This window comes from Chiloscyllium punctatum, chromosome 20 (assembly GCF_047496795.1).
Source record: "Chiloscyllium punctatum isolate Juve2018m chromosome 20, sChiPun1.3, whole genome shotgun sequence".
NCBI classification, from domain to species: Eukaryota; Metazoa; Chordata; class Chondrichthyes; order Orectolobiformes; family Hemiscylliidae; genus Chiloscyllium; species Chiloscyllium punctatum.
This window is the reverse complement of record NC_092758.1, coordinates 57,830,101-57,852,688: the sequence shown is the minus strand read 5'-3', so window position 1 is coordinate 57,852,688 and position 22,588 is coordinate 57,830,101.

Below are 22,588 nucleotides of genomic sequence, written 5' to 3'. Positions count from 1 at the left end.
CTAAAATGACACTTAGAGCTAAAATGACAGATACATCTGGGTATGTTACAGTTATCTTACAGTGACCATTCTAATGGATACTAGCCACAAGGAATGAAGTGTGATGTCTTTATTCAATTTGATAGTCATCAACGTATATCTCGAATCTTTTACCAATTACCGGCCTTGGTAGGTCAGATCTGACTCTTCAGTCTCAATGGCCGGAGACATTTGAAATAGCACAGAAGCTAGTAACGAGATTGCACAATGCAAGATTCAGAGCCTTGATTATTGAATCAGATCTAGTCCATGTTAACTAATAGGAAAATTATGACACCGAATACATTTATGGTAATCCTGTTTCTCCGCAGTTCTTTATAAATAAGCAATGATACAGCATACAATTGGATTCTGCAAATTTTCTACCTCTTGTAGCTTCTCAGAATGTTGTTTTCTTTAGTGGATTATGGTCCTAAAGATTCTGGTGCTCCCTAAATGCATGTTAATTAGAAAATGAGCAAACAAAAACTTACAAAAATTGTTATGAATGTTTATGAAACCAAACTATTGTTCCTCACTTAATGCATTAGTACCCATCCACTTACAGCAGGCATTCTGGGCATTGTATATTGAAGCTGAAAATTTATATGCTAATCTGCTGCATGCAATAATTGAGCAGTCCATTATCAATTAGATTCAATTGGAGGGGAATAGGTATTGGAGTGTGATGGAGCAGCAAAGAGAGCAATCACAGTAGTTTGTTTTGATATTTTTCATTAAACTGACCCTGCTTTTAAAATCTGAAATGTTATTGGTTGGTTGGGTGCTGAAAAAGCAATGAGTCTGTCTGTTCAGAAGCCTACTTGACTAAACTCGCCATACTCCAACCAGGCCGTAGGACTGCTTTCCGATTGGGGGGGATGATAGGTGGTGGTTTAATCTGAAGGTCACCATGCTTCAGGTAAGGGGAGAGGTTGAGAAGGAGAGTCCTTCATGGTAACCTCAACTGGTGCTGTGAGACAGGTGGCAAGAGTGCCTGGTATGTAGAGAGAGGATGTCAAGGCAAAAGGTGAGAAAGGATCAGCTAATCAGAATATTCAAGAAGATTTGTAGCCAGGTTGTGGGTAACTATTAACTGCAGTGGAAACACAGAATCCTCTGATTTACAAAGATACTTTCAGATGGTTTCAGGTGTAGGGAAATCGTCCAGTGAAATCTTATTTCACAGACGTTAGAATCTGCTACATCAGGGATTCAACAGGGTCCTCCTTGACTTTGGAAAATCTGGATCATTGTCTGGTTTTCCCACTTTGTGCTTCCCTGACAGGAGACAGAGAGTAGTAGTTGAAGGGAGTTTCTCGAAATGGAGAAAGGTGACCAGTGGTGTTCCACAGGGGTCAGTGCTGGGGCCACTGTTGTTTGTAATATACATAAATGATCTAGAAGAGGGCATTGTTGGTCTGGTCAGTAAGTTTGCAGATGTCATGAAGATAGTGGAATAGTAGAAAGCATTGGGGACTATGTCAAAGAATACAGGTGAATATAGAATATAGAGTTGGGTAGAGAAGTGGCAGATGGAGTTCAATCCAGACAAATATGAGATGATGCATTTTGGGAAGTCTAAGTCTAGAGTCAACTATATAGTAAACGGGAGAGCTTTGGGAAAAGTTGATGAGCAGAGAGATCTGGGAGTTGAGGTTCATTGTACCCTGAAGGTTGCTGCACAGGTGGATAGAGTGGATAAGCAGGCTTATGGTATGCTTGCCTTCATCAGACGGGGTATTGAGTATAAGAGCTGTCAGGTTATGTTAAAATTGTACAAGACATTGGTTCGGCTGCATTTAGAATACTGTGTACTGTTCTGGTCGCCACATTACCAAAAGGATATAGACGTTTTGGAGAGGGTACAGAGAAGATTTACAAGGATGGCGCCTGGTCTGGAAGGTGCCAACTATGAAGAGAGGTTGAGTAGGTTAGGATTGTTTTCATTAGAAAAAAGGAGATGGTGGGGGGCGGGGGGAGGGGGGGGGGGTGGTGATGATTGAGGTCTACAAAATCATGAAGGGTATGGACAGGGTAGATAGAGATAAGCTTTTTTCCAGGCAAGGGATTCAATAACAAGTGCTCGCGCATTCAAGGTGAGAGGTGAAATGTTTAAGGGGGATTTATGCGGCAAGTACTTTACACAGAGGTTGGTAGGTGCCTGGAACACTTTGCCAGTAGAGGTAGTAGAGGCAGAGGTTGATTCATTTAAGGTGCGTCTGGACAGATGCATGAGTAGGTGGGGTGCAGAGGGATACAGATGCTTAGGAATTGGGCAATAGGTTTAGACAGTGGATTTGGCTCGGCTCAGGCTTGGAGGGCCGAACGGCCTGTTTCTGGGCAGTAAATTTTTCTTTGTTCTTTGTTATCCCAAATATGATGAATCCCTTTCTGAACCCTTTTTAGAAGAAGGTAAGGTGTAAATCATTTAAAATAAATTAATACAGCTTCAGCGATGTATTAAATATTAAATTCATGTATTTTCAGTGTGTTTTATACTGTGATAACAGATTTTAAATAGATGGTTAAGCACAAATATAACTGCAAAGGAGATGAAGAGAAGCTATTTATTTACATGAATGATTATGTTAATTTAAATAGGTTTTCAGTGCACACTGTGATTAGCTGTGGCTGAATTTAACTTGAGAGCTGGAAAGCTAGCATGTAAAACAGATTCTACTTTGGACTAGTGTTAAAATGATCCACTGTTTTTCATATCCCCGAATGATGCAAATCCACCTGAAAATCTTTGACAAGATTCGGGCATGATTTTTAAAGTTTCAGTGGGATATATTAATCACTGAGTTCTGAAGTCTGCACAATAAACTTTGAATTTAGTTTTCTCTCAGGAGTTTTAAAAACATTCTCTGTGTTTATAAGCATGTACATCAAATCTTACCACGAGGACTTAAATGAGTCCAATCTTGTCCTTCTCTGTCACCTATAAACATATTTCCAGCTGAGGTTATTGGTCATTGATCAGGAATGGAAACCTTGGATGTTAATTCTTAATCTCCCCTTTTTTACGCTGCTCTTGAGATCTCTGTCACACCTATACTGTCACCAACTGTCAGTTTAGTCATAACAGACCAGATATTCTGTAAACATATTCACTAAATAGCTCTGTGCGATACTAAGTGGTAAAGTCACCAACTGAATCATTAGGGAGATTCAAAAACATTACTTTTGAAATAAGTAAATACATGTTTCTCTGCCAAATGTGGTAATCAGCAATAAAACTGCAGCTTGTCTTCCAAGATGAAAGAGCTTGTTAGGGTTAAAAACATTAAAAATGCTGAAGTGAAACAATGTGTTCTGCCTTTAATTTTTTTAAAGAGAACATTTGAAAATCAGATCCAATGCACCTTCAGAACTCGAATCTACATAAAACTAAAAAACTGAAAGGTGTGGTAACTATTACAAGTCTGAAGTGAATGTTTAGTGTAAATGTTAATTAATTTCCAGTCATATTCCATGCAGAATAATATTACAGAATATGCAAATCTATCAGAAAATGCATTCTTATGAAGTTGTAGCAATTTCAACTTCTCAGGAAAGGTAGATTGAACTCTTGACTGTATTTAATAGACGTTAAATTCTATTGAGTTTAAAACTAAAACAAATGCCAAGAAAATGGAGTTGAATGTACTTGTGATATTTATTTAAAGTTTAACAGTTTCATCTGGCCTAACCATAGCTAAACTAGCTGATGACTTCAAACAAAGTACCTAATTTTGGCAAAAAAAATTAATAATTTTTCAACAAAGGCAAAAGTTATCGAAATACATATCTCATAACCTCCAACAGAGTTATCAATCAAATCTAAAATAAGGACTACAACTTACTTGTATTTATTTAATTTATTTGGCCCTTGTTCAGCGTCTGTTGTCAAATGCCTGGTTTTTCTAATTGGTCATTGTGCTCCTAGAAATGAAGTATGGGGCTTCTACCATTTGCTGCAACAATGCCTTCCTGATTGCAAATGTATTTCTGCCTCAGGAGCTGGGCTCCAAAGTCTTTGTCAGAGAATCGTACTGTTGCTTCTTCAATGTGGCTGGGTCAAAATCCTCGACTTTCCTTCTTAACTGTATTGTCTCTGTATCTGCATCAAATGGACAGCTATGGTTCACAAAAGTGGCTCATGATCACCTTATCAAGGATACTTAGGAATGGACAAAAATTACTGGCACCAACCAATGATGCTCACATCCCCTAAAAGCAAAGGTGATAACAAACAATCTTGGAGCAATGACTGCTGTCTGGAAATCCTGGGAACTAGTCACAGAAAATTAGTTGGTCATTTTCACAATCTTTTTGAAAATCCATGTCTTTAAATTTCTCCCAGTTTGCTTGCTTTTTTTCAGGCTCTGGCCTGTTACTATCAATGTTCACTGTTGAATACTGGTGCTAACACATCACACAAAGTCCCTTTTTCCTTTATTTGCATGTCTCAAGGGCAGACATCGTTTCTGCTATTGCAACCATGATACTGGAAAGCTAAAGTACAAAGGGCTGGATTTCTCAGGTGAGTAACAATGCCAGCCTCATTTTCTGTGTTAGGAACCTGGAGGTTGTCACTGTGGGATGATAATTGAGATCTTATTCATAGGTCACCCATGGAGACCTGTGCAATTTTGAACAGTAGACTGACCAGAGATGTGTGAGGCACAGTAGAAGACTTGCAGTGTTGTCATGCTGCCACTCCCACTGAACTTTGCTGAAATATGAGGGTGCCATAGCATGGAGACAGCCTCATCTTCCTGTAAAGACATCATTAATTAAAGGAACCTGAAGAGGAGATCCATCCTCATGAGGATTGATGGACAGGTTTGGGGTCTTTCCCCTATCATGACTCCCATCATTGGGGCACAGAACCTTCAGCACCTGGCCTGCCAATAAATAGTTGACTCACTTAAGTTGGTGGCCTCCAACTTGACAAGGGGATTGCATTCACAGTAGAAAGAGTACTGGCACCATCTCATTATGGCTTCTAGGTATGGAATTAATTGACCAAAATGATTGCCTCCCTCATTAGGAGTGAGTAGCTCCAACCCAATTTCCAAACCAACCAAGGAAAGTGTTCTGGATGCAGGAATGTGCTGGGAAGTTGACCCTACCCAACAACTCCCTCTTTTGTCCCAGACTCATCTGTTAGCCCCATCTCCACTACATCTGGCTATATTCTGACCAATCATAAAGATTCACAAATTTATATTTTGCTTTGGGATATTAGCATTGAAATCATCAGACCTCAAACTTATAAAGAAAGGGGTGGGAGTTTCAGGAGCATACGAGCAAAGAAGGTAGGTACCAAGATAAGAGTTTTCAAGGAGGTGGAACTGATCCTGTGCTTGAGCTGTTACTGATGAGACACACATCTTGGGGTCAAAAGAATGCCACAGTTGCAATGTGATTCAGCCTCAGACAGTGACCAGGAAGTGGGATGGAGTTGGTGGCTAGGGTACTGAGTTTGCAGAAAGAACTGAAGTGGATAGCCTTGATCTTCCTAATGATTGGTTGGAAAATCATTCTGCTCATCCAGTAGTTAATGTCAAACAAGTGGAAAATCACAAAAAGTAAAATTTTTGAGACAAGTCTTGGTGATCGGTCTAGCAGTCCTCCGTATATATGTGGAACCTGACGTGCTTTTGGATAATTTTACTAAGAAACAGTACATAGATTTAAAAAAAGTAGTAACTGGAATACAGCCTGAGAAAAATCTCAGAAACATTACAAATAGAATTTGCATTCAAGGTTGGGAAAGGGCAAATACGCAAAGATTTTTTATTTTTGGTGAACACTGTCAAAGCTCAGACAGCTATGTGGTATCTCTTGCAGTTCAATTGTTTACCAACATTTAATCATAGTCATAGTCATATAATTATACAGCACGAAAACAGACCCTTCAGTCTAACTCATCTGTATTGACCAAACATCCTCATCTGATCTTGTCCCATTTACCAGCTTTTGGCCCATATCCCTCTAAACCTTTACAATTCATATACCTATTCAGAGGGCCTTTAAGTGTTGTAATTGTACCCACTTCTCCCACTTCTTCTGCATGAAAAAGTTACCCCTCGTGTCTTTTTAAAATCTTTCCCCTCTCACCTTTAACCTATGTCCTCTAGTTTTAGATACATTCTCCCTGTGGCTGCGTGGGTTTCCTCTGGGTTCTCTGGTTTCCTCCCACAGTCCAAAGATGTGCAGGTTAGGTGAACTAGCCATGCTAAATTGTCCGTAGTGTTAGGTGAAGGGGTAAATGTAGGGGAATAGGTCTGGGTGGGTTGCTCTTCGGAGGGTCGGTGTGGATTTGTTGGGCCGAAGGGCCTGTTTCCACACTGTAAGTAATCTAATCTAATTTAATACTCCCACTCTCAGAAAAAGACCTTGGCTGTTCACCCTATCCATGTCCCTCATGATTTTATAAACTTCTATAAGATCTTTTTAAACAAGATTTGCACTTAAATCAGATAGTTACTGCATTACTAAAACAGTTAAGCACAGTAAAAGGTTGATGTAAGTACCTCAGTTAACTGTGTCTGTTATCACCTCAGCATAAAGATATATCACTTATTTACAGAAGTAGAAGAATGAACAAGACCTTCTCAACAAACTCAATCAAGTTTGTCCAATGACAATGAACTCATTAAGCATGTGAATTAAAATCAGTAGAATTTTATAAATCTTGGAAAAATCAGTAAAATACAAAAACAGCCTGAAATTAATCTAAAAATAATATAATGTGAAAGAGCCGGTGTTGGACTGGGGTGGACAAAGGTATAAATCACATATCATCAGGTTAAGTCCAACAGATTTATTTGGAAGCACTAGCTTTCAGACCACTGCTCCTTCATCAGGTGGTTGTAGAGAAGGATCATAAGACACAGAATTTATAGCAAAAGATGACAGTGTCATGCAACTGAAGTGACACATTGAACAAACCCAGATTGCTGTTAAGTCTTTCAACTTTTAGAATGGCCTGCAGATTTTGATTCATTAATATGTAAATCCCAGAATTTCTTTTCAGTGACAATCTTGAGATAACTTAAGGTTTTATAAAAAAAGGTGACATCTCAGCTCAGACAATGCATTAAAGGCGTGAGGTTAGAAGCCCGATGCGGTCTCTTCTACATTGGGGAGACTGAACGCCTCCGAACAGAGTGCTTTAGGAAACATCTCCAGGACACCCACACTCATCAACCCCACCGCCCTGTGGCCGAACATTTCAACAGCCCCTCCCACTCTGCCGAGGGCATGCAGGTCCTGGGCCTCCTCCACCGCTGCTCCCTCACCTGGAGGAAGAAAGCCTCATCTTCTGCATCGGAACACTACAACCCCATGGCATCAATGGGGATTTCACCAGTTTCATCATTTCCCCTTCCCCCACCTCAATCCAGCCCCAACCTTCCCTCATGACCTGTCCTACCTGCCTATCATCCTCCCCACCTATCCACTCCACCCTCCTCTCTAATCTATCATCTTCATCCCCACCCCCATTCACCCATTGTATTCTTTGCTAACTTCCCCCACCCTCCTCTCTGACCTATCACCTCCATCCCCACTCTCACTCACCTATTGTACTCTATGCTACTTTCTCCCCACCCCCACCCCCCTCTCATTTATCTCTCCACTCTGCAGGCACCCTGCCTCTATGAAGGGCTTTTGCCCAACATGTCGATTTTCCTGCTCCCCAGTTGCTGCCTGGCCTGCTGTGCTTTTCCAGCACCACTCTAATCTAGACTCCGGTTTCCAGCATCTGCAGTCCTTGTTTTTACCTGAGGTTAGAGTCTGTCTGTATCCCAATCTTGAGTCAGACTGGTTCTATTTCCAAAGAGAAATTTATCCAATTTCACATGGATTGACTACCTGCATTGACTGCCTGCAGATTGTGCACTTTTTGAGCAAAATAGAACGTAACAGCAAATATAAGTCTGCAAGTGCAAATTCACCCCATAGACTTATATGTGTGCATGCGTGCAGGAGAGAGAGAGTGTGAGTGTGTGCACTTAATGGTAAGGTCCTAGGGAGTGTTACTGAACAAAGAGACCTTGGAGTGCAGGTTCATAGCTCCTTGAAAGTGGAGTCGCAGGTAGATAGGACAGTAAAGAAGGCGTTTGGTATGCTTTCCTTTATTGGTCAGAGTATTGAGGACAGGAGTCGGGAGGTCATGTTGCAGCTGTACAGGACATTGGTTAGACCACTGTTGGAATATTGTGTGCAATTCTGGTCTCCTTCCTATCGGAAAGATGTTGTGAAACTTGAAAGGGTTCAGAAAAGAATTACAAGGATGTTGCCAGGGTTGGAGGATTTGAGCTATAGGGAGAGGCTGAACAGGCTGGGGCTGTTTTCCCTGGAGCGTCGGAGGCTGAGGGGTGACCTTATAGAGGTTTACAAAATTATGAGGGGCATGGATAGGATAAATAGACAAAGTCTTTTTCCTGGGGTGGGGGAGTCCAGAACAAGAGGGCATAGGTTTAGGGTGAGAGGGGAAAGATATAAAAGAGACCTAAGGGGCAACTTTTTCACACAGAGGGTGGTACGTGTATGGAATGAGCTGCCAGAGGATGTGGTGGAGGCTGGTACAATTGTTGTAATTTAAGAGACATTTGGGTGGGTATATGAATAGGAAGGGTTTGGAGAGATATGGGCTGGGTGCTGGCAGGTGGGATTAGATTGGATTGGGATATCTGGTCAGTGAGGACAGGTTGGACCAAAGGGTCTGTTTCCATGCTGTACATCTCTATGACTCTATATGCGTGTGAGTGCATATGAGACAGTTTGTGCTTATGTGTGTGCATGCTTTGCAAAATGTATTTGTGAGTGTGAAGGAGTCTACGTCTGTGAGAGGGTGTTCACATAAGTGTGAATATGGTGGTGTATGTGTGTGTGTATGAGAGGGAGCGTGTTAATGACAGAGAGTTGCATGAGTGTGTGAATATGTAAGAGTGCGTGCGTATGAGTGTAGTGGGGTCATCTGTAGTGTGACGTGAATTCAAGGTCCAAGTCAAGGCCATCCTCTTGGGTACTGAACATGGCTATCAGCTCGTCCACTCTGCGGTGTTCTGTATCCTGAAGTCTGCCTTGGACAATTGTCACCCAAAGATCTGAGGCCAAATGTCCCTGATCGCTGAGGTGTTCCCAGACTGGGAGGGAACACCCCTGTCTGGCAATTGTTGCATGATGTCCATTCATCCATTGTCATAGCCTCTGCTTGGTCTCGCCAATGTACCGTGTACCATATAACAGGGTAATGCAGGGCGGATGAACTCCATAGTATGTCCATTATGTTACTGATCTTTTCCTCAGGGAGGGATATTGGAGGCCTTGAGTGATTGTAAGAGGTCAGTAAGAGGTAATGGGCAGGATGAGGCCATCTGATCCCTAAAGGGGATGGGAATGGGATTTGGTACAGGCCATCATGGCTCAGTGGTTAGCGCTGCTGGTTCATAATGTCAGGACTCGGGGGTGATTCCACCCTCAGGTGACTGTGTGGAGAAACTCATGTCTGCTTGGGTTTCCTTTGGGTGCTCCAGTTTCCTCCCTCATCCAAAGCTGTGCAGGTTAGGTGGATTTAGCCATGCCAAATTGCCCATAGTGTCTAAGGATGCATGGGCTGGGTGAATTAGCCATGGGAAATGCAGGGTTACAGGAGTAGAATCAAGTAGGGCAATGGGTCTGAGTGGGATGCTGACTGGAGGATCGGTATGGACTTGATGGGCTGAATGGCCTGTTTCCATACTGTAGGGATTCTATGATTCTATTTGTGTTTTAGAATTGGATACATTCTTAGACAAACTGCTGAACTAAGGCTTTATCTCTGTTATTCATTAAACAATGTAGACAACTGTTCTGATGTGTTTCAATCAGAAAAATCTGGATAATTCCTAACCTGCAATCTTCTTCCTGACCTCTCCGCCCCCACCCCACTCCGGCCTATCACCCTCACCTTGACCTCCTTCCATCTATTGCATTTCCAACACCCCTCCTCCAAGTCCCTCCTCCCTACCTTTTATCTTAGCCTGTTGGACACACTTTCCTCATTCCTGAAGAAGGGCTCATGCCCGAAACGTCGATTCTCCTGCTCCTTGGATGCTGCCTGACCTGCTGCGCTTTTCCAGCAACACATTATCAGCTCTGATCTACGGCATCTGCAGTCCTCACTTTCTCCCAATTCTAATTTGGTCAATTTATTACTCTACCAGCCCTTTCCCAATTTTCAGCAGTGATTGCATGAGTTGTCAACAGTACCATCTCATCACACTTTTGGTGCACTCACATTTGTTCAATTTGAAGTCCTTCCAGAACAGCCAGTCTCTAAATGTTGAACTCCAGTGGAGCTATGAGAGCATGCACCCTCGTCATTATGTCAGTATTTATCCAACTATGGTGGTATGGAGACCAATTAAAACTGAATTCAGTGAGGATCATAGCGAAATGCTTTCACTAGCTCGAGTCTTAGCCAACACATAGGATGGTTATTGTTGTGGTAGAAGGCCAGTCAACTCACCCTTAAGACTTCATTAAGGGAATTGTCCATGTCATTATCTGAGGTCCAAACATCTTTAACAGCTTTGTCAGTTATCAGGGACAGATTAATCTGATACTTGGTGCCTTGTAAGCTTCGAAAAGTGAAATTGCAAGATCGCATTATAGTCATAATCTTTTCATTTAGCAAGACAGGATTTGTCTCATGATGCAGTTTTATTCTCAGGCATCTATCTTCTTTAGGATTAGATAATGTTTGTCAAGCACAGATGTGATTTATCACGTAGGGAAAAAAGTTAGTATTTAACTGTTTACAATCTAACCAAATTCTGTGCATAGCTCAACTAAATTCCCATAGTTTGAGATGATATCTTAACAGTTGCACAGCAAGCTCTCATATTAAAAGGTTAGATTGATATATAAATATCTTAGGATAAAATTTCTACCACTGACCTCCAGATCATTCACCATAACTTTGGCAGGAGATCCATGGAAACTTCACAGAAACAATACAATTGGCTCTAACCCCATCTCTCTAGGATTAGTGTGATCCTTCTGCCAAAGCTACAAAACTTGATCAAAATAATTCTTGTCAAAAATAATGGTATCTCTATACAATGAAGAAATGGGCATTTTGAAGAAAGTCTGAGATATCTTAGAAAGATAATCTCCTGGGAGCTGTTGATCAAATTGATTAAACATGTCAACCATAAACATTGAACAGTGCAAATGCTGGAAATATAAAATGAAAATAGAATATGACCACAGGTCAGCTAACAGATATGGAAAGAAGTGACAAATTGGTATTTTAGGCCCATGCTTCTTCAAAACCAAAAAAATGAAACTGGAAGAAGTGTTTTAATGCACTTATAACAAATGAGGGAGTGATACTTTAAAAAAAAAGTGTCATGGACTGTAAATGTCAATGAAATGTTTTGTTTCCTGCTTAACAAGAGTAAGACATTGTGAGACAACTGAAGTGACCTTTACAAACTTTTACATCTTTTTGTGTGTATGCTTACACAAGACTCAATGAAAGGAGGAGTATTATGAACTGATTTTAATGTATTAAATGTTGTAAAATGTTGTATTCACTGTAGTTATAACCCCAGGTGATGGGATACTGGAGAAGTCAAATCCCAGAGTAAGACCCCTGGTTTGTTTAATCTTTTGTTTAAGCTTTGATGTTAATTAACATGGTGGTTAATCTTTGAAACATATTTACACAATCTGCAAATGTTCTTTAATAAAAGAAAACAAATTTATTATACCAAAGGGTAAATGAAAACAAATCATGCTGCATAAACATATATGACAGTTTAGAACAATCTTTAACATAAACAGTAAAACAATATTTCAACTCATTGCCCATCCATATCTGTTATAGATACTCAAATCTCAGAAAAATATAATTCTGCTCTCAATACCTAAAAGTCTTATTTAACTGGCTCTGTCCACTTTCCTTCATGGACTGCTGACCCAGACCTCTTGTCAGTTCTGATAACTTCTATACAAACTCTCATTGCTTGGAGACTTCACAAACATTTAAAATCCAGGTTCCAAAAATGCCAGAATATTATCGCACTTCCCACACATAGGTTTTTATTTTCTTTGTTTTGAAATCCATGTCTAATGTTGTTCAGGTGTTATTGTGATAAATTATATCAATTCTTTATGAAATTTTAGAAAATTTATTAAAGAAAAAATGAGCAGTTGATAATGTCTTACTGAGATTTACTCCTAGTGGCTACTTCACAAAATCTTCTCATTCTTTCCCTTGCTACATGTTAAGCAAAATTTTCGTTTCCCACACTTTTTTTTTTCTGGCACAAATCTTGTTATATCCATTTACAGCAGACAAAGTTACTTTCAGGATGACATAGAGTGCTTTAATGTCTAAACTAACTGGATTTCTCACCATATAGTAATAGCCAGTCTTTTATTATTTATAAAAAATCAAGCATCAGCTATTATTAATCTATTGCACAATCATTGAATGAAGCATTTCACATTTTTTCAATTGTTTTTGCTTAAGTCCTAGATTTTAATCAATTCGCAATACACGTTTCTTGAAATATATTTCTTCCCATATTTGTAAAATTTCCCTTAAATCTATGTGATAAATAATTACATAATTACAAAGACTTTGATACTTAAATTTTTATTCTGAAATTTGGATTGCTGTTGTGAAGCATATCAACAATATACTTCCTCCATCGCTGTTTATGAACTTTAGAACACAATGCAAGGGAGCCAAAACTGTAAAGGTATTTGTTGTCAGATAAGTCAGGGATGATAGTTTGCAGACCTGAGAAACAGAAAAAAGTAATTAATGATGGGGGGGTAGTAAGGATATTGAAAAATTTGAAAACAAGGATGAGAACTTTGAGATTGACCTGCTTTATAACAGAGAAGCTGCATGCTGGAGGAATAATAAGTGAGTGATAGAGTATGGAAATTATTGTGAATGTGGAGTTGGACTATGAAGTTAACTTGATGACCAGGCCAGCATTCATTGTCCATATCAGGGATATACTTCCCTCCCCTCCACTATCAGCGTTCCGAAAAGACCACTCCCTCCGTTACTCCCTCGTCAGGTCCACACCCCCCACTAACCCAACCTCCACCCCTGGCACCTTCCCCTGCAACTGCAAGGAATGCAAAACATGCGCCCACACATCCCCACTTACTTCCCTCCAAGGCCCCAACGGATCCTTTCATATCCGCCACAAATTCACCTGCACCTCCACACACATCATTTACTCCATCCGCTGCACCTGATGTGGCCTCCTGTATACTGGAGAGACAGGCCGCCTACTTGCAGAACATTTCAGAGAACACCTCTGGGACACCCGAACCAACCAACCCAACCTTCCCGTGGCTCAACACTTCAACTCCCCCTCCCACTCCACCAAGGACATGCAAGTCCTTGGACTCCTCCATCGCCAGACCATAGCAACACGATGGCTGGAGGAAGAGCACCTCATCTTCCGCCTAGGAACCCTCCAACCACAAGGGATGAACTCAGATTTCTCCAGTTTCCTCATTTCCCCTCCCCCCACCTTGTCTCAGTCCCAACCCTCGAACTCAGCATCACCTTCCTAACCTACAATCTTCTTCCTGACCTTTCCACCCCCACCCCCACTCTGGCCTATCACCCTCACCTTAACCTCCTTCCACCTATCACATTTCCAGCACCCCTCACCCAAGTCCCTCCTCCCTACCTTTTATCTTAGCCTGCTGGACACACTTTCCTCATTCCTGAAGAAGGGTTCATGCCCGAAACATTGATTCTCCTGCTCCTTGGATGCTGCCTGACCTGCTGCGCTTTGCCAGCAACACATTTTCAGCATTTTGGCATTACCAGAAGCACTGCTCAATGGCCATCTGGTAAAGGCAATCCAAGACGCAAAACAGAGGAAAATGTGAGGGTCTTGCAGGATGTGAGCATTAGGTGAATTAGTTAGGTGAATTGGCCTGGCTAAATTGCCCATAGTATTAGGTGTAGGGGTAAATGTAGGGGAATGGGTCTGGGTGGGTTACGCTTCAGCGGGTCAGTGTGGACTTGTTGGGCCAAAGGGCCTGTTTCCACACTGTAAGCAATCAAATCTAACCATTAAGGGCCATGGAGGAAGTGGATTGAATGTCCTGATGGCAAGGTCAAGTGATGATAGAGCATCTGGAGCTGGGGAGCGAGGCAGAAGTTGGGGGCATGGTGATGGACATGGAACAGAAGCCAGTGAGGACTGCCACCTTATTTCACACCCGAGGCCTAAGCCAGATGATGTGCCTGTCTTCCTCCCAGTCCGTGGTCTTCTCTTGCCGGTCTCAGAATTAAGGCCAGATGTAAAGTGGCCCTTAATGACCGTTGATTGGTCACTTAAGGATCTCATTGAGGTAAGGGCCACCATGCAACCATGGGCTTTATCCATTCACTCTGTAAAATTTCAGGCAGTTTAGTGCAATGTTGGCTCAAGGGTGATATCACCCTCAGTAAATCCTCAGCCTGCTGCCAATAATTATTTTCAAAAGTGAATTATTCACAATTATTACCTATGATGTTCCCTGGCTCTGGTCTCAGTTGTCCACTGTTCTGCTGCATGATATTTCCCCAGAGCTGCTCATTAAATTTGCATAATCCACTTTGACACATCTCCTCAGACCTCGATGCCTGTATCACCAACCAGGAGCCCTGATTTGTTGAAAACATGGCATTTTTCATCAACTGGCAGCCACATGCCTCATGTTGACTGGACTGGGCACTGGAAGTTCTGAGCTGGCAGGAGAGTATTCTCTTGGACAGAAAACCAGCAGAGAGTGCTCTGAAAGCTAGTGCTTCCAAATAAACCTGTTGGACTATAACCTGGTGTTGTGTGATTTTTAACTTTGGATAAAGATTACTGTATAGACAAGTGTTCCTGAGAATGGAAGGATCCAGTAAAATTAAACTACCTTCAACAATAGAGTTCATGTTTGTCCTAGGTCAGAAATGTTTGGATAAAATGGCAAAAAGCCAGAGATGAGTTCATATAAGTACAGGTGCACAGGAGGAAGAAGCTTTGTGCTATTAAAGTCACAGTAGCTTAAACCTATTACGGTGTTAGATAATGGGACTCTGGTGTGAGGATTGTATGAGTCATGTTGTAGGTACTCTATGAGGTATTTTTGCTTACTGTACCAAAGTTGAGCTTTGCGTACTGTATAGAAGCTGTTGTTCATTTTCTTTTCAATTAAAAAAAGCAATGATGTGGGATTATTAGGATTATACTTTCTGTTGAAAATGTTTTGAATGTGTTACAAGTGGATTGTTTGGTTTCTGCTATTTTATGTTCATTTAGTTTGTTAATAAACTTCTATTTTATTGTTAATAACAAAATCTGCAGCATTCATGCTTATATTTCAGTACATAAGCATATTGTTTAAGCCAAAACAAAATCAAAATATGATCTATCAAGCCAGGTTTCAGTCTAGGACCTAAGTTGTCCAATGCAACATCAGCTAGAACCATAACCCAGAATTAAAATATCTAAATATATATATATATATATATATATATATGGCAGCTCAGGTAAGTCAAGGCTGGAGCTTGTGGGTGTTCCTAGATAACAGTGTGTACCAGTGAAAACACAGCTGCATAAACATTTGCAGTCTAAGCAGCTTTTCCACATAGTTTGAGCTAGAGGCTGAACTATAGACACTGTGATGCACAAGGGAGGAGGAAATTACTTGAACATTTTGTGCCACATACATTATACACCACATAGTATAGGTTCTTCTGTTTTGATCAGACAGGAGATAGTGACCATGCGTGAGGCAGATAAGGGGCGTCAGAGGGTGGGATTATGGGAGTGTCAGCCTGTGCAATTGTCCAATATGTTTGTAATCTCTCAGCATGTTTGATGAGACCAGTGACTGCAGGGCAGTGACTGCAGTGCAAACTGAGCAAGGAACCAAGATATAGAAAGCCATTCATGTGGGGGAAGCAGTCGTAGTTGGTGATAGTGTAGTGAGGTGTTTCACGCTGATCTCTGCAGCAAATTGCAAGAATCCAGACAGCTGAGTAGTTTGTCCAGAGGCAATGTTCTGGACATTTCCTCAGGGCTAGAAATGATGGGAATGGTCTATATACATAACAGCAGCATAGCTGGAACCAGGGTTATGGTTCTGCACAAAGTTTGTTGAGCTAAGCATTAAATTAAAAAGTACAATCTCAAAGGTTATAATCTTTAGATTATTATCTGAGCTAACTAAGTTCTCTGTCTTTACTTCTTCAATAACCTCAGCTGATGTATCAGCTTTCACCAAGTCCAACACCACAAAAAGGAAGTACTGAAAAAACGCATATAATGCACTCTCAATACAGAGGCATCAACGTTCATCAGTGTTCCTAATTGAGTCCTGAAAAATACAATTGTAAAACTGAGCTTGTGACAAATGATGCGATAACTGACAAGGGGGAAAACTTATTTGACCTCATCTGTATCAATCTACCTGTCATAGATCCATAGTAATGCTGTTCAGATGGACTGTCATGAAGGCCCTGTGGAGAAAAAAAAATGTCATCTTCAAAGTTAGACATTCATGAGACACTATGGGGCTATCAATTACAGAACTTTATTTCTCCACATCTTTAACTTCATGACTAGTCTTTTCTTCACTGCCACTGCAGTCAAGTCAGGTAAACAACATTAGTCCAATGAGGGTATGGAAGGGTGTGACAAATTCAACACCAAGCATTTATGAAGAAAATTATGTGTACTTGAAATTAAGATACCAACCTAATGAAAGTACAAATTGGAGCTAAATGCACAATAAGAAGTGAAAACAGCATGTTTTAAACACAGCAAATCAATACTACAACCAACAGGGTAAAATAAACATCCAGGAGACAAATAGGTGGCTAAAAACTATTGAGTATCTTAAAGAATCAAGAGTTTACAATGGATCAGCTTACAAGGTAGCTAATTGGACTGTCTACACTGGGTGACTGCTGTGCTATCAATCAAATACTGGTAAGATCCAGATCCCATATTCAGCTTAGTTGTTTGGGCCCATGAATAAACATTATTGATCTATTTGACTGAGCAAGATCAGCCCTTTGATGCCCAGAATAACTGTTGTACTGTTTTGAAGAAAATAATGATTCTTGAAATAAAAGGTTGTTATCTTTTCTATTCAAAAAATTTGATGTTCTCCAGAGGCTCCTCAGAACTGTAGTGTTTGAGAAGCAGTGTGTGAGGCCGGTGAACCAATTCCTCCTGCAAATGTTCTTCATCATCGGGTCTACCTATTGTGGATTATCCATTGATCAAAGTTGATGACAGAGAAGCTGAGTTTCATGAATGCTGTGCTTCCACTCCAATTAAATTAGGCACTGCGAATTTTACTTCACGCTTGCAAATTAATGAGAAGCAATGGGAGGAATCTTATCCTAATGATCCCGTGCACACACGGGGAAATTGCTAGTGGATTGAGAACTTATTTGATTGAAAAGCAGCATTTTCAGTGAATCTTTAATGCAGCCAGAGCATTAGCATCTTGCTTCTGCATTTGCTGGTATATCAGAGGGAGGGTGGGAAGGCAAAGTGATGGACTGAATCTGTCAGATGAAGCTTTCCTCAGAAGACTCAGGCTTTCATGATAGTTCCTTGCTGGCAAAAGCAGCATCTGGGCAACATCTGACCCTGACAGGGGTTTAAAATATACAACGGTTCCTGAGGCTTCAGAAATAACAGGTATGGATAGGTGAAGCAGGAAGGCTACTCCTCAGGTCTCAGGCAGCTGGCTTGAGGTCCTGCTGGAGAATATGATGAAATTAAATGTTGCGATATTTGTCAAAAGCAAGAGGAAAAGTCCAATGTCTTAGAGCAAGCAGGCACGCTTGGAAGTGGTTGAACAAGCGAGCAGTCCTTTTGACCTGGATACAATGCCCCAAGGAATTCATGGGTTTTAGGGAAGCAGGAAATGTGGGTGATATCACTCATTCAGATGTCACATTTCACACTGCATCCACAGAAGTCTTCCTTTCTTCCTCTCCTCACAATCTATTTCTCTCACTCTCAATTAGAGTCATAGAGTCATAGAGATGTACAGCATGGAAACAGAGTCTTTGGTTCAACTCATCCATGCCAACCAGATATCCCAACCCAATCTAGTCCCACCTGCCAGCACCCGGCCCATATCCCTCCAAACCCTTCCTTATTCATTTACCCATCCAAATGTCTCTTAAATGTTGCAATTGTAACAGCCTCCTTTGTTTATCCTTTATAGAAGAATTCAAATAAATTATTTATATGAGAATACAGAAGGCATGATTAGTAAGTTTGCAGGTGACACCAACATTGGTGGTATAATGGATAGTGTCGAAGATTATTTAAGATTACAAAGAAATTTTGATCAAAGGACTGAGGAGTGGTAAATGGAGTTTAACTTAGATAAACGTGAGGTATTGCATTTTGGTAATGCAAACAAGGACAGGACTTATACAATTAATTGTAAGACCCTGGATACTCTTGTAGAACAGAGAGACCAAGGACTTCAGATACATGATTATTTGAAATTTGTGATGCAGGTAGACACGGTAGTCAAGAAGGCATTTATCATGCTTGCCTTCATGGCTGGAGTGTAGGAAGTTGAAGGGTGACCTTCCTGAGGTTAATGAAATCATGAGGGGCATAGATAAGGTGAATGACAAGGGTCTTTTCCTGAAAGTGAAGGATTTCAAACCTAGGGGCATTTTTTAAGGAGGGAAGAGAAAGACTTAAGATGGACATGGACAGAGAGTTGTTGGTGTGTGAAAAGAACTGCCAGAGAAAGTGGTGGATGCAGGTACAGTTCCAATGTTCAAAAAACATTTGAATAAGTTCATGAATAGAAAAGGTTTGGTGGGATATGGGCTAAACATATGTAGGTGGGACTAGTTTAGTTTTGGATGATGATCAATGTGGCCTGATTGGACTGAAGGATCTGTTTCCATGTTGTGTGACTCAATGACTCTATGACTCTAAGAAGAGCGTAAGGCAGAGCGAGAGTCAGGTGAGGCAGAAGACTATGGGGTGGCCTTCCAGTGTTATAAATTATGTTGACCATTAGCAATGCATGATTACCGAATCTACTGGGAAATGGGTCGAACACCATTGCCAGTATGATATAGTCTAAGTGTTCATAGAATGAAAGCTTAAGCCTGCTGATTAAATTTCAATGTTTGGATCTTGTGCTCACAATTCGTGGTGAAAGAATGACTCTGCTTTTCGACCCTGGTGTGAGGGCCTTGTCTCCACACAAGAGGATCTCATGTCCACTATTCCTGCTGTGGCTGAAGGGAAGGCAGCAGCTGCGAATGCTGCTTTTTTTCTCTCTATTCTCATCTTCCTCAACAGATTTTCCCAAAGTGAAGCTGTCTAGGCTGCTCCTGTACTGTGGTGAATGCTGTAAGCAAGGAAGTGCAGCTCAAAGTGATTAATGGCCCAGAGGGGTAAACTGACGTCCAAGAAATTCAAACTTCCCACACAAAGAGTGCTGCTAGTCTTCAGTCTTCAGAGTGGCTGGAAGTGGTAGCATATACATTTTATCAACAAGGCTGCTGTAGTGATAGGCTCAAAAATGATATCGCCTAATCAAATCATTAACGGTTCATCGGATTTGGCAATAAGCAATTGAAGGAAAATACATGAAAACAGACTTAGCCTAAAAGTAGCACATTTAGGCTGGAAGGTGACTCTTGGCTTGCAAACAGGCTGTCTTGCAGTAACACCTGGATTTGTCTGTGACCACAAAACACAGAGGAATGCTTGGGCAGTTATTCAGAACAGCAATACAGCATGTGATAACCGATTCAAAATCGCATTGATATTGGGAACTTTTCCCAGCTCTTGCCACCTTTCCCCATCAGACTAGGGTATGCAAGGTCAGTGCCATAGAGACAAAGATAGAGTGCCAAGTGCCAGCCATCACAGGGGATGGGCAGAATGCAGTGAGACTCATTCATTGAATATGTCTAAAGTAGTTTAAGTTGATAGATTCAGTCATTCGTTTGCATATACCTAAAGTAGGTTCGACAAAGAAATATGCTTTATATTGAAGCAACGTATCTTTTCAAATTCATTTTGATTAGACCTGAAAGAACCTGTTAGATACTGTCAGCCTAACAATACACTTGACACTGTGTGCAAGATCTGAACAAAGTGTTCAAGAAGTAAAAAGGAAAGGAGGAAGACTGAGGGACAAGTTCCTAACTTATTCTGGACAATTTATAGCGTTGTTGTTCCTTTCAAAACTTCCCTTGAAAGCCCATCAAGGACATAGTTACCATCACATATTCCTACAATTTCCAGTGTAGCTCATGATCTGAACATTTTCATTAAACATTTGCCAGAGAGCAGGGTGCTGCCCCCATCACTTTAACAAGACTGAAACATTTCATGCTAAAAGCTTGTTTGTCTGGTATCAGTGAATTGTCACAATATGGGTATACAAGGAAAACAAAAATTCTCATTCCACATTTGGAGTTCAAATTGGATGTCTTCCAAAAATATTTATCCCAAATTTTCACAGTTGTACATGTTCTTTGCCTGCCTAACTAATGTATCACAGTTTAATTGGCATTCAGTTTGAGAAGCTGTGAGAAGAAACAGTTTGTAATTAAAGCTGTCATGTCACGGCATATTCTAAAATGGGACTCGTAAATAGCTTAATGAAAAGGGTCAGACCATGAGCTGTAATGGAAATTGTAGAAATACGTGATTGTAATGAGTGCGTCCTTGATAGACCTTCAAAATAGCTTATGAAAGGAACAACTGAGCTATAAACTGTCCAGAGTAAGTGAGCCTACTGCACTTATTTGTATGCTTTACACTTGGATAAGGTCACTAGAAAGCTTTGGAACTTGGTTTTAAAACAATTGCAAGGTAGAGGAATGATTATTAACAGGAAAGTACTGTACCGATTATGTGTAATACAAAGAAAAGGCTGAGGGTAGATTCAACATTGCAACTGGACAAAGATATTGATGTTGAAACTGATGATGAAATGGATTTTTGATACATCAAAAATCAAAACATGCCAGACAGAAATCTGTGAACAGCTGGGATTGCTAAACCTTGAGAAATCTTCCCCCAACTGGTCCATCCCTGCATAGTGAGACAAAGCCAGTGTGTTATGTCACCCAGGAGCCAGAAGAGGCAAACAAAGGATTTGGACCCTTTGGCACAGTTGGGGAAGAAGTCAACAACTTCCTTTCCCCCAGTGAAATTAAAGAAGCCCTCTGTGAAAATTGGATTGCATTCACTGGGAGTTCCCAAAATAGTTTCAATGACAGCATCCCTTACATTCAACTGAGATCAGTATTAAAACAAAGGGTCGTCCAAAAACATCATAGGTTCAAGACTTTCAAATCTCATTTCATTGAAAAGTTTACAAAATGCTTTTTTTAAACTTCTGTAGAAAGATGTGTAAAAAATGGTTTAGCTTGACTTCAAAACATAGATAAATATTTTTGGAAGATATCCAATTTGAACTTCAAATTTGGAATGAGAATTTTTGTTTTCCCTGTATACTCATATTGTTTCTTTTTGAAGGTGGTCTTGAAATAAAGTACTAGAAAAGTTTTCTTTAAGCCAAATAGAAATTTAGAATGCCAGTTTTTTTGGATTAGTTTAGATACCCTACAGAATGGGAGCAGGCACTTTGGCCCAACAAGTCCATACCGACCCTCCAAAGAGCGACCCATCCAGACCCATTCCCCCACCCTATATCTGCCCCGACTAACGCACCTAACACTATGGGCAATTTAGCCTGGCCAATTCAACTGGCCTGCGCATATTTGGACTCTGGGAGGAAACCAGAGCACCTGGAGGAAACCCACGCAGACACTGGGAGAATGTGCAAACTCGACATAGACAGTCGCCCGAGGTAGGAGTCAAACTTGGGTCCCTGGTGCTGTGAGGCAGCAATGCTAGCCACTGAGACACCGTGGTGTCTATAACTTGTCAGAAGATTTCTGCATTTTTTTGAACAGTGTGCATGAAAATACAACATGATTACACTGGTGACTTGGGCCCTATCCATTCTAAAACCAACAGAGCTAACACTTTCTGCTGACAGTTTTAAATCTTTTCTCACACTTTCTGTGAGGTGAAATATATGATTTTACACGTTATTAACCCATTGGGCTTCTTCAAAAGCACAGTGGTTTTTGTTTTGTTTTTGAACAGGTTTCAAGAACACAACAAGGCAGTTGGATGCCTTGTTGAGACAAAGTCTTGAAAATTGGAGAACTCTGAACTGACTACAATCATTAGAGTCTCCAATATAAAAGCATTGTTTAAAACCACCAAGCCTGGAAGTAGTTGTTTCCAAACAGTGGTTAGCACTACTGCTTCACAGCACTAGGAATCCAAGTTTAATTCCAGCCTTAGGTGTGAAGTTTGCAAGTTCTCCCTGTGTCTGCGTGGGTTTCCTCTGGGTGTTTCGCTTTACTACCACAATCCAAAGATGCACAGAGTGGGTGAATTGCCCCTGCTAATTTGTTCTACAGTGCCCAGGAATATGCAGGCTAAGTAGACTAGCCATAGTAAATGCCAGG